We start from the raw sequence: 14,533 nt of genomic DNA, 5'->3' as shown, positions 1-14,533 counted from the left end.
TTTGATCTCTTGTCAATACTTCAAGGTACCCATTGCCCTCATATTTCCAGGAAGATTTACTGTGATGTGCTCCATCAGCCATAGTACCCTAAGCTATCAAACTGCTAACACTTTGATACTGCCTCTAAGCAATACAATTTAAATCTTTGTTTACTACTTATTTGGTGAAGAAGCTAAAAGGTGGAGGAGAGGCAGAGAAGGAAAATCTCTATCAGTGGACTTTGTTTCTTTTCTGTTATGGCCTGAGGAATGAAGATTTGATGCCATTTTTTTTTTTTCTCTACTAGAGAACACAAAATCACATCAGGTTACCAGTCGTGTGTGGTAAGTTTGAGGATTTCAAGTTTGATCAAGAAAGAGATAGGATCATAACAGGTGGTAACACACAGGCTTTATTGGGCAGTATTTGGACAGGATTGCAAGATTGGGAGTACTTCCTAGCAAGAGAGGTTTTAGAAACGCTAAGGCAAGGCCACCACCCAGGAGGGGAACAGGGCATGGGAAGTCTCAGGGGAGAAGGGGAACTTGGAGGGGGGCTTATGGGTCTACTAATGCAAATGTCTAGGTGATGAACATGTCTAGGTTACATCACTCAACAGCAAGATGGGGAGCCTCCGGTCAGAGAGCTCCAAGGGCAATAGCAGTTTAGGGCCTTTTATAGGTATAGTGTCTATCTTATTAGTAGATTTTGGGTGCTGTTTCACAGGATATTTAAAGTAGGTAGGCTTTAAATGGCTAAATTATATTTATTTGAACTATATTTGAAGCAACTGATTGGTAATTAATTGACACCAGTGAACTGTGGGTTAATGTCCTAGCCTGCTGTGAAGAAATTGGCAACATAAGGCCATTTGGGGCCATTACACAGGGGCTGGGAACAGGGCACATGGCTGGCTCAGTCAGTTAAGTGTGTGACTTCAGCTCAGGTCATGATCCCGGAGTCCTGGGGATCGAGTCCCGCATGGTGCTCCCAGTTCGGCGGGGAGTCTGCTTCTCCCTCTGCCCCTCACCCATTAGTGCTCTCTCTCTCTCCCTCAAATAAATAAATAAAAATCTTTAAAAAAGTTAAATGGCGCTGGGAAAACTGGACAGCTACATGTAAAAGAATGAAACTGGATTACTTTCTAACACCATACACAAAAACACCAACCTCACACATCATCAGGGAAATGCAAATCAAAACCACAATGAGATGCCACCTCACACCTGTTAGAATGGCTAAAATCAAGAAGACAAGAAACAAGTATTGATAAGGATGTGGAGAAAAAGGAACCCTCATGGGGCGCCTGGATGGCTCAGTCGGTTAAGCGTCTGCCTTCGGCTCAGGTCATGATCCCAGGGTCCTGGGATCGAGCCCCGCATCGGGCTCCCTGCTCTGCAGGGAGCCTGCTTCTCCCTCTCCCTCTCCCCCTGCTTGTGTTCCCTCTTTCACTGTGTCTCTCTCTTTCAAATAAATAAATAAAATCTTTAAAAAAAAAAAAAAGGAACCCTCATGCACTGTTGATGAGAATGTAAATTGGTACAGCCACTGTGGAAAACAGTATGGAGGTTTGTCAAAAAAAACAAAAGTAGAAATACTATATTATCCAATAATTCCACTATTGGGTATTTACCCAGGGAAAACAAAACACTGACTCACAAAGATATATGCACCCTTGTGTTTATTGCAGCATTATTTGCAATAGCCAAGATACGGAAGCAGCCTAAGTGTCCATCAGTAGACAGATGGATAAGGAGAATGTGGTATATATACACAGTGCAATTTAATTACACAGCTATAAAAAGGATGAGATCATGCCATTTGAGACAACATGGATGAACCTAGAGGGTATTATGCTAAGTGAAATAAGTCAGACTGAGACAGACAAAAACGTAAGATTCCACTCACAAATGGAATCTAAAAAAATGAATAAACAAAAGGCAGAATCAGAACTATAAACAAAGAGAACAAACTGATGGTAGCCAGAGGGGACTGGGGTGGGGAGTTGGGTAAAATGGTTGAAGGGTAGAGAGAGATACAGGCCTCTAGTTATGGAATGAGTAAGTCATGGGAATAAAAAGCAGAGCATATGGCATACAGTCAATGATATTATAATAGCTGTGTAATGGGACAGATGTTAGCTATACTCCTAGTGAAGATAGCATAATGTATAAACTTATCAAATCACTAAGTTGTACACCTGAAACTAATGTAACATTGTGTATAACCTATACTCCAAAAAAAAAAAAAAACAGGGCGCCTGGGTGGCTCAGTTGGTTAAGCGACTACCTTCGGCTCAGGTCATGATCCTGGAGTCCCGGGATCAAGTCCCGCATCGGGCTCCCTGCTCAGCAGAGAGTCTGCTTCTCCCTCTGACCCTCCTCCCTCTCGTGCTCTCTCTCATTCTCTCTCTCGCAAAAAAAAAAAAAAAAAAAAGGTATTCCTTCCAACAAGCACACACAGTATTGTTTTGTAAAGAGTTCTGATAAATGTGTTTTTCCCACAGTAATGTTTTGAGATCTTTTAGAGGGTTACATTTTGGGCAGTCTCTTCTCTGTCTTACCACTTACTTCAGCCTCGATGCTGTTCCCTCACCTGCATTATCATCTCCCCAAGGTCTTCCTGGTTGACTGCTGGTAGAGTATGTTAGGAGTCCTTGCTGGGATAAGGAAGATAAGGTTTTCTAGGAGTCTAGCGTTCATAAGCAGGGAAATTTTAGAAAGGAGTTAATAAAAACAAACAACAGAGTTCACGGGTGGACCTATTTAATAATGAAGATAAGAACTTTGCAGATGGAGCCAAGACTAAGTTAGCACATCAATAAAGAAGATATATTCATATTTTGCTTGGAAGGGAGGGACAGCAGTGGGCAGGAAAACCTTATATTCTGTGTTTTATGTAAAAAAATGAAATGTAGAAATATTCTGAAGGGCAATTTCATAGCCTACATAATTCAAAGGCTTAGAAAATGTATTTTTCAGTGTGAAGATTATTGTATATCTTGTCAGAAAGTAATATGTTAAACTAATTATTGAGGATCTTTTTCTAATCTAATGAAAACTTATTAATATTGATATAAAAGAAGGAAGTACCATCTGTTTTCATAGTTCTCTTCTCTCAGAGATCAACGACCAAAAAAAGGGTTTGCAACACCATTTATGCATCTCAACAGATTTTTGTTGTGCAAAAGTATACCATCTTTTGAAGTAGAGCAGTTATGGCAGAAAGGTTAATAACCACTGGCGCCAGGATCCTGATGTCTGGAAGAAATCCTCTGAACTCCAGCTAAAAGGCCTCCTGGAAATCCTACTTAGTGATCTTGGACAAGTAAAAGGCTCAGCTCCTTCATCTAAAAAGAAGATGATGGGACGCCTGGGTGGCTCAGTCGGTTAAGTGTCTGCCTTCAGCTCAGGTCATGATCCCAGGCTTCTGGGATCGAGTCCCGCATCGGGCTCCCTGCTCCGCAGGGAGCCTGCTTCTCCCTCTGCCTCTGCCTCTCTCCCTCTCTCTCTCTCATGAATAAATAAATAAAATCTTTAAAAAAAAATAAAAAGAAGATGATGCTGATTATAATAGTACCTACTTTCAAAGTGTTATTACGATTAAATGAGTTAGTGTATGAAGAAGATTTAGCAAAATTCCTGGCACAGAGTAAACACTATAAACATTAACTATGACATTTGAGTAAACAAGAAGACTCAGGCCACTGTCTCAAAGCCACGCAGAGTTCTATCACCGTGATATATGCAAAAGCAGCAAGTAGGCAATCCTGTGAAGACACAATTTCCTGATGGCCCATAACCACCACACTCATACCACTTGTGAGGAGCTGTGTATTTCTCTCTTTGATGGTGGAGATTTATAATCAAAGAAACCCAGAACACATCACCAAAGTTACTCTTATAAAAATCAGAGCACCCACACCACATCTGACTACTTGGCAAAAAAGCCACAGAAGTCTAATAAGTTTACTACCAGTGAGAAGGCTGTTTTATCCGGTTATTATCAAATCAAATGCTATGAACACATATTCCAGAAATATATATATATGTTTATAGTATTCTGAATATCACACCCTGTTTTGTTTTTTAGAGTCAAATTTTCTTTTTTTTTTTTAAAGATTTTATTTATTTATTTGACAGAGAGAGACACAGCGAGAGGGGAACACAAGCAGGGGGAGGGGGAGAGGGAGAAGCAGGCTTCCCGCCGAGCAGGGAGCCCGATGCGGGGCTCGATCCCAGGACCCTGAGATCATGACCTGAGCCGAAGGCAGACGCTTAACGACTGAGCCACCCAGGCACCCCTATAGTCAAATTTTCTAAGCAAAACAGGCAGTAATTTCATTTTTACATTTCATTTAGCAGAGAAGTTGCTTAGTATTTTCTAGAGTAGACAAATAAGTTGGACTGAATTTTTCAGTGTAAGTGCTAAAAAAGAAAGACTAAATTTTATTGTTTGCCACTAAATAATATAAACATAATTATTCTTTTGTTTTAAATAGATTTATGTGTGAGTATACAACTTTGTAATTATTTTAATGTAGTTTAGTATGATTTGTAACTTGTGTGAAAACTAAAGAGAATTAAACAGTCAGTGGCCTATCTTAATTCTTTATGAAATGCAACACCGTGGTCCACTGAACAGCTATTAATTAATACAGTCACTCAGTTGGCATGTTTCAGCTACCAGTAAGATATGCAAATTTAGCAGAATGTGCTATCATTAATTAATATTGTAAGCAGGAAACTTTTCTCTCAATTAATTCACTTCCTAATGGGTAGTATAATATAGCAATATTTTCAAATAGATTATGGAAGATTCTACTTATACTTGCATGCATGTGTGTATTTTTGTAGTATATAATACTTTACATAATATTATGAAGTGTTGAATGCACAATTACATGGAAAAGGAACATTTCCTAAGGACAAGAGCAAAAGAGGCTAACAGGGCTTGTGACAGTCAGACAAACAAAAGGTATCACCCCGGAAAAAGACATTCAGCAGTGCAGAGCGAAGAAACACAAAAGTAAATAAATATGGTATGATTCCACTTATATGAAATATCTAGAATGGGCAAATTCACAGAGACAGAAACATTTAAGGTTATCAGAGGCTGGGGAAAGGGAGAAATGGGCAGTTTTTTGCTTAATGGTTGTAGAGTTTTTGTTAGGGGTTATGAAAAAGTTGTGGAAATAGATTATGGTAGTGCTTGCACAACATTGCGAATATCATTATTGCCACTGAAGTATACGCTTAAAAACGGTTGATATGTCAAATTTTATTACACACAGAAATGCACACATAGTCAAAAAGTCACCTAATATAGCCCCTGGAGATCACAAGATTTGTAAGTCCTGTTAGGTGTTTATTTGTGTGATATTACTTAATTATTACAATTATAGTCTTAAAGAGTGAGAGTAGCTAAAGGTGACAAATGGGTAACCATAGATACCATGGAAAGCCCTCCTTTCTTTCTATCCTTGAAATAAGGGAAGTAACAGGGGTTCTACTCTGAATCTAAGTATTTCTACTTTTTCAAAATTTTGAAAAATTGATGAGACCAGGCCCCTTTTCCCACAAACTGAATGTTTGGGGGAGGAAAGTAAATTGTAGCAATAAATATTCACTAGATTTTTAGCCACACAAATATGCCTTGAAAGCCAAACACTATGGAGAGAGGGGATTTGCTAAATCATTTTATCTCTTTAATATGTTAAGTGCCAAATCTGAAGGACTCTGCTTATAGAGTTACTCTATAGTGTAGATTCTTATAAAGTCCTTGCCCACCAATACAGCCTAGCTGAAATTAGGAAGAAAAAGAGTAGGTAAAAGAAAAGTGGAATATATACACACTGAAGGCTATACAAGATTTGATTTGGGTGTATACTAGATTCTATAGTTTAATATTTACCTAAAAATAATTCAGATACTATGCTTTACTAATATTTAACTTACAGATTTTAGAAGGTGCTCAAATTCTGTCCCTATGTTAGAGGGTTAAACGTGACCTATGTTTTATGAGCTGCTCTGAGAAACTGATAGGGGCTCTACAATAATAAGTGAAGTCCTCACCCGTTGGCTTATCTTCAGCATATTGTGAGATATTGCAGTGATATGTGTCTGATAAGTGGATTTACAGTTACATCCTCTTACCTCAACCAAGTACAATCCTTACAAAATAGATAAATTGCTTGAACAATTAATGCAGTGAAGCCATGCTTTAAAGGTAATACCCACAATGCAAGTACATGTAGACCACAAAACAGACAACAAGAAATTGACAGCATAATTACTCCTATTTTTTATATGAATACACACTTCACTATATCATGAAATGAAGAAATGGCAATCTATTGACCTCTGACAAGAAGTTAAAAAAAATGAAGACTATCTTAAAAATGGAGATTATTTTTAGTCTGTAACAACTAAACTTTAGGTTTCTTGTGTCTTGAAATAATAGACATTAAATTATGCTGTTATTATTGGCAGATATTTATAAAAGGTCAATCATTTTATATTTATTGGATTTACTATTTATGTTTAAATCACTTTAAATATAAAATATATATATGTAAATAAATATATAAGATTATATATACATAAATAAAATTTATTTCTTATTACTATACTAATATAATTTCTTATAAGTACATAAACATTTTCCTGGAATGGCCAGGGGCCATTTCACATTGGTAAGTAGTTGGTAAGCATACAGCTGTATTATGGTGGTACTCATGTAGATTCTCCCTTTTACAACGAATATTAAGAAGCCTCTAAAGTAAGACTCTGAGACATAATTTTAATACAGAGAGTAGCCAACTATAAGGTTTTTATGAACTCGTATCATATGATTAGCTGGAATATTATATCTATTGTATACCAATCTGGCTTTTAAAAAAAATATTTTCTGACTGTTCATTTGTCATATCCATCTTTTATTTGTTATTTGTTCTTGAAGTCCCTGAAAAAGAAAAAAAAAATTCTTTTGGGCTGATTTCTATGCATTCCAGACTGATAGTTTTTAAAGCAGTGCAGTGAATTAGGAATGAGAATTTCCTCTTTTTTTTTTTTAAACCTCTCCTCTACACCAACAAAGCAGGTTTTTTGAAGTTCCACAAATTTCCCAAGTGTCAGTAATAAACCTCAAAACTTTTGTGTGTGAAGTATAGTCCAAATCCATGTCTTTTTATGTCTTTCCGTGTTTTCCCACCATAACATACCCTGTGGGATGTAGTGGGTATGTTGGTGCCAATGAAATCCCCTTGGATTCCTTTTATTAAATTCCCCAGTTTCCGTCTGTGTTTTCTTAGAAAGTACACACCTGTAGCTCTCTTCAGATGGCAGCTGCTGCTGGAGTTTCTTTGCCTGCTGGAATACAGAGCTAGAAGTTTGGGGAATTTATCTTCCCACTGCCCCACCTCCCAAGAAGCCCTTAGACATTGATTAAACAGGGCAAGATTATAAAAACTCAGCTCTGCTTCCTTAAGCCAGAACAAACTCTTGAGGCGTAATTTACACTCCAGGGTGTCTCTGCAAGGTCAGACTAGAGCTATACCACCAGGACTACCTGAAATTACACTTTTGCTTGCCCTCTTTTTTTTTTCTGTCTGCTTCCCCAATCCATAATCATTTTTTCTTGGGTGCATTTCCTTAATAAATACATTGCATATGAATTTTCAACATGTTTTTTGTTTTGTTTTGTTTGAGGAGTATTAGATCAAAAATGTTTAGAGACTCTTGGTATAGAGGAGAGAAATGGTTTACTATTAAAGCTTAGATAGGACAGAACAAAAACATAACAAGATAAAGCAAAAACCAGCAACAATGGAAATTGCCCAGCATCAATCAACAGCACCAACATGACCATAACTACATGTATTTATAGCCCATAGAGATGTGAAAAGAAAAGAGAGGTAGATAGAAGTATGAGAAGAGCAGACATGTGTCCTAATTTTCCTCTTTGGCTTTTAAACAAGAGAAACTTTCCTGCTTTTCTGTTGCAGAATATATCCTCTGAAAGCACACTGGCTTACAACGTGAGTTATTGTTACCTCATTTGGCTTGTAGGATGAGGAGCTCAGCTTGATGGTTCTCCTTTGAGACTGCAATCAAATGAAGGCTGAGAGTAGAGTATTTGAAGGCCCCTTTCACCACATGTCTGATGCCTGGTCTAGAATGTCTGGAACAGCTGAAGCAGGTATGGCTGCAGGACATGGCTAGTTTGAACTTTCTCACAAGGCAGTGTCAGGGTATTCATATTGCTCATACAGTGGCTTGCTTTCTCCTGAGAAAGCATTTCAAAAGACTAGGACAGAAACTGCCTGTTTCTTCTGGCTTAGATTCAGAAGTTTTGAAGTCTCATTTCTGCCACTAAGAAGTGAGTCATACAGCCAGCCCAAACTGAGTATTCTGAGATGTAGTTCATTTGGGGCCATTTTTGGATATGTGTCTAATAAAATGAAGGGAGTACAAAAAGCATGAAGCTTTCACCTTGTTCCAGGGTGGATTAGGACACCAGCAGGAGACCCTGAGCAGAAGCCCCACTACAAGATGGGATAATGCATACTAGATGAGAGAATAGAGCCCAATGGTCAGGCTCTAGGTGGTACACCTGAAACCCCCTCAGTTCCTTTGAGATGTGGATTCTGAATTGAGAGGCTGTGGGTCTAGGGGGGGGCGCTATTAGGGCAGAGCTAAATGATTTTGCAGCAGAGGTGCAGGGTGGATAATCTTAGCAGAGCTGGATGGAGGATATAACAACCCTCAGATGTCTGCAAATGAGTAGGAGTCAAGGGGAAACAAATTCAGCAAAGAGGGGTGACCAGAGCTCCCCAAGAGCATAGCATAAGGCAAATGAACCGATCAGCACAAAAAGCAAGTGAGTACAGGGACCCAGCAGCCAAGAGACATCGCCTTGGATATAGGGAATAACCAGCTAGTACACACACAAAGACAACTTAGTGGCCCAGGGACCTCATTTTTCTTTGTAATCAGACCTTACAAGCCAAACATCCCTCTCCTCTGTACCCACTTTGCCCACCCCCACCAAGCATTTGGGAATTTAACATCCTAATTTCCATCCTCAAACAATGATTTTGCCTCTTATTGAGTTGAAAATGGGGTTTTCAACAGGCTATCTATTGCTCTAGATAGCTTGGATTTGGTGAGAAAGGACTTATGTTTCACAGATAGAAAATCTGAGGCTTGGAAAGGTTAACTATTCCATCAAGTTCACGTAACTAGTAACAGGAAGGATCTGGTATTCAAATTCAAACCTTACCCTGTGTTCTTTTCACTTTACTATATTATCTCCAATATTTACTTCACTGAAAGGTGCAATTGAAATACAATTTTCAGAAATTCATCCTTTTTTAATCTTCACTTTTCACCAACAAATACATTTTCTGGTTGTGATAATTGTAATCTGAAAACCACTACATATTAATAAAAACTGACACTGATTTGTTTTTAGGTGTTCATTTATGCAGTGTGAATGAAGTCAGCTGTGTAGAAATGACAGGAGAGAGAATTTCTTATGGCTCATTAGTAGAACATACAGCAGCAATCAATTGTTGTATTTAATAGTCACCACACATGCAAAATAAAGATTTATTTTGGCAATGGAATTAAACTTGAAAAAAGCAGGCAAGACACAAAGGATTGGAGGTGGTCATAGAAGCGATGGCAAAAAGAATCACTTTTTCACCAAGTCACATGGAATTTAAAATTATATTCATGTCTAAGTTAAACCAGAAGTATTTTCAGCCATCTTCCTGTGTCCTCCACTTCCAAAATCCTTGTTTTACTATGGTTTTAGTAATATAAGGTGTCAAAAATGTTAGTTACAAAATTGATTTTAGGGATATCCTTGCAGTGCAACAACAGCAAAATGATAATTTAATAGCTAGCACTTTTTAAGTACTTTCTATGTCCTACACATCATATAAATCTCTTTACCCTAATTAATTTAATTTTAACAACATTTTATGAAGTTATTAATCTGTCCATGATGAGAAAATGAGGATAGCAAAATTAAATAAATTGTATTAGATGACACATGTCTCCTAAGTATGAACTCCAGTAGTCTGGACTTATGGTCCACTCTATCAACCCACTGAGATGTACTAGACTACTTTCTATCTAGACTACTGTTATTTGAGCAATATTTTAATGTGTTTATGTGATCAACACATTCATACACACAAATATGTAAAGATTTTAAGTAATTTTTTTGCTATCTTAAACAATTATTTTGGGGTACCTGAGTGGCTCAGTTGGTTAAGTATCTGCCTTCGGCTCAGGTCATGATCCCAGGGTTCTGGATGAGGAGCCTACTTCTCCCTCTCCATGTCCCCCTCTCATGCTCTCTCTCTCTCTCTCAAATAAATAAAATCTTTACAATAAAATAAAATAATTACTTTGCATTTAAAAATAAAGTCTGAGGTAATAGAAGAACAAGTCCAGAGAGTAGGTAGGATGAGCACACAGATATGCCAGTGAAGACTCCACATCTTCTGTAAGATCTGGAAAGCCAGAAAAGTAGTGGTGATATTGTCTTTGGATAGAAGCATAAGGGGAATGGCCTTAGGATGTGTGGTAACAATTTTAACAGGCTTTGAGCCAGACATTCTTCTCTGACCAGATGTGCTCTTTATAGAAACCATACCACCTTGAAAGAGGCTTTAAAGAAAGAACTTAAGGTGTCCAAGAACATAGAAATATGTTGGATTTTTAGGAAGATAAGTTCTGTTCATACTATGTCAAGAACTATTTGTGATAGAAAGGAGACATGGACCTATATAGTAGCTATTTGTTTTGCCTCTAGTTGAAACTGCCATTTTCACAAATTATTACTCATATAGGGTCTTAGTGCTACCAAAGCAGGACTGTTCCTCACTTCAGTTGTCTTAAGGGCCCTACAATTACATAAATTATTAAGAGAACATTTTAAAACAAAAATCATCAGTCTCCAAACTACTAACCCATTCATTCATTCAACACAAACTTACTGAATACCTACTTTGTGCCAAGCAATGTTCTTTGTGCTGGGAAAACATCAGTGAACAAGGAAGACAAAAAATGTCTGCCTTCATCAAATTTATATTTCTAATGGGAAGGGAAAGACCATTATCAATGAAAATCTACTTTAGAAGATGACAAGTGGGGGTGCCTGGGTGGCTCAGATGGTTAAGCATCATCTGCCTTTGGCTCAGGTCATGATCCCAGGGTCCCTGCTTGGCGGAGAACCTGCTTCTCCCTCTCCCTCTACTGTCCCCCTGCTTGTGCTCTCTCGCTCTCTCTGTCAAATAAATAAATAAAATCTTTAAAAAAAAGATAAGTGTATGAAAAATTATAAAGGAAGGTAATCAGGTGTGCTGAGGGTGGAGGTAGGAATTTAAAGCAGAGTGGTCAAAGTAGGTCTTATGCATTAAGTGATGCTGAGGCAGGTAAAGTGAAAACAGAGCACATGGGAGTAGTATGAGAAGTTGAAGAGATAATGGGAAGCCAGATAATAACAAATTTTGGGATTGTTGTATATTTCAGTTGCCCCTCTAGATATAATTCCCACTGTTCTTCTTCCTGATATATTCCCATAACTTACAGACTACATAATACTAGCTGTTCCCTCCATCTGGAATGCTTCTGTTCAATATTTCTTAACATGGCTGATGGCCTCTCACATCCAGGCCCTTGCTCAAACATAACCTCTTCAGAGCATCCCTCCAACTCTAGTCACTCTCTCTCATTACTCTTTTTAATGTGTTTTGTTTTCTCTTTTCCAAACACTTTAATCTGTGTACATATTGTTTATTGTAGGGGATAGTTGTTATTCTCCCACCTAAATGTAAGTTATGTAAGATCAAGTGTCTTATTTTTCTGGTGTGCCTGTTTCCCCCATACCCAGTCCAGTGTCTGGGACATAGCAGATCATGAATGAATGAATGAATGAATGAATGAATGAATGAATACATGTTATTAACCAAGACTATTATTTCACTCTGCATCCAAGGTGTACTATGCCTTTTATTATCCTCTAAGGTGGTAATATAATATCTTCATAGTAAGTACAGAGATACAATCACTTTTTAAATAAAGCTCATCAAGTTTCATTATGCTTACATCTCACACACACACACACATACACACGGTCAGAATTAAGTCACTCTCACATTAAATTCAACTAAACATTTTGGTTTTGATACATACATATTGTCAGAAATATGTGGACGTGTTTAAAAATATAATTATATGTATATATTGGGTATATACTAAATTTACTTAACATTGAATCGGAACTACCAAAAAGTGGTTGTAGGACTTTAACATTTCAAACATCAAAATGTTTACTATTTTAATCTAGGTGTGATTTAAGTCACATTTGCTGCAACAAACAACTTCATTAGATAAATGTTTGTATGTCAGTATGAATAATGAATATTTATTATGTGCCAGGTAGTATATGAAACAATTTAAAATTATTTCAGCTAATCCTTGCAAAGATCCACTGAGGCAGCTACTGTCATCTTCCAGTTACATGTGAGGAAACAGAGACTTAGTAAAGTGATCTGCTCAAAGTTACAGATCTATTAGGTGGTAGATTTGGAATTTGACTCCAGGTCTGTCTGTCTGTCTTTAGACTTATATGATACCCCTTCTTTAATAAGGTCTTTAGTCATAAATGGCTCCATCCCTCATCCTCTTTGCCATTATATAAAAAATGCTTTTTGTTGTTGTTTTTAATACAACTTTAAGCACTTTACTAGCCAGTCCCTCGTCCTATCTATCTGATACTTTCCTCTATACTCTAACATAAGTTTTTTAACCAATTAGGATTTAAAATCCATTGATCATACTGACTTTTCCTGTTCTTTACTAATCTCATGCCTATTTTCCCACTATTATCCAGCATATATTTCATGATTCATTACTAATATCACTCCCTTGAATACACCCACAACTCCTTTGCTTGCCTCCCTTCCTCCTTACCTCTGTCTCTCTGTCGCTAGCTCTGTCTGTGTCTCTTTCTTTCAGTGTTTCACCTAATAAAGCCCAGTGCTCGTTAAATACAGTTCTTGGGCTGGACTATCCCTGCAGCCATACAGCTAAACTGGTGCTAGAGAAAAGCACACAACCACTTTGACTACTATCATCTCTAATTCACAATCACTAACACCAAGTAGCCTCTTAGTAGAGTCAAGCAATTATACTACATTTTTCTATTCCTTTCATTCTTCCACTCTTCTGGAAGTCCATCATATACTTTCTTCTCTCTCCTCAAATTTCTAATTCTTCTACCATCCTCACTCTAAGAAGAAGACTTTAATTCTATTTCACTTAGGAAGTAAGGGCATCCAAGAGTTTTTTCACCAGGTTTCCATGAATGTATCTACCAAAATTATCAGAGGCCAAGCACTCTATCTTCCATACTGTTATTATGGATAAATCGTCTATGCTCCTCTCTTAGTTCTTTATTGGTGCATTGGATCTCACTTTCTCCTGCCCCATTTCTCTATGAAAATATCAAAAACACTTTTTTTCTTAAAATGAGGTGTAGATACTCTCTGCCTCCACATAGTCTCCAGTGACTTCTTATCCCTATCACTCCATGAAAAATATTCACCAATGACTTCCACATTGTTTAATTTGTCCTTATGTTGCTCAACAATGATTAAAATGTGAGAAACAGTTGAACACTCCTTCTTTTATTTACTTGGCTTTGAGACAACTATATTCTTCTCCTACTTCACTTGCCACTTACACTTTCTTGGTTTCCTCCCAAGCTTTAAACATTGGAAGGACCCAAGACTTAGTCTTTGGATCTCCTCTTCCTTTGTCCACACATATTCTTTTGATGATTTAATCTATACCCAAGATTTTCAATATCATCTTTATCTTGTTGCAACCATACTTATTCTCTCAGCCTGGACTTCTTCCTGAACTATAGGTACATGCAATGGTCTACTTAACGTGTCTACTTGGACATCATATATCCATCTCAAATTTAACAAATACATAAACAAACTCATACTTTCCCCTACTGCAAAGGTGCTTTTAAATATTTCCCATCTCAGTAAGAGAATGCCATCCTTTTAGTTCATCAATCCAAACATTTTAGAGTCATCTGTCTGTCCTTTTTCTTTTACAATACATTTGCAAATCCTATTGGCTCTTTTTTTTTTTTTCAAATCTGTCTACTACTTACATCTCTCATTATTATTCACCAGCCACCATCATCTTTTACTTGGATTACGAGACAATATCCCATATAATTTTCCTGCCCCCAATCTCTTCTATTTTGTTAGTCAAAGTTCTGAAAGGAAATTAATGCCACACTCAAATTTGGAATTTTAGGAGAGTTTAACAAAAGAACTGTTTACCAAGTTACTGACATAGTTTGAGAAAAGCAATAGAAAAAGTTGCAGTGGTTGTGGGCTAGTAATAGAAGGGAGCTGTTAACACATCTAGGTTTAGAGGGTCTAGGAGGAGGAGCAGTTACCAGAACCATGGGAGCACTATAAGAAGGTTTATAGTTTTTGGAAGTGTTGGGGAA

This window comes from Leptonychotes weddellii, chromosome 12 (genome assembly GCF_054177405.1).
Source record: "Leptonychotes weddellii isolate Sample4059 chromosome 12, ASM5417740v2, whole genome shotgun sequence".
NCBI lineage: Eukaryota > Metazoa > Chordata > Mammalia > Carnivora > Phocidae > Leptonychotes > Leptonychotes weddellii.
The sequence above is the reverse complement of the archived record's forward strand: the minus strand, read 5'-3'. Positions refer to the sequence as shown.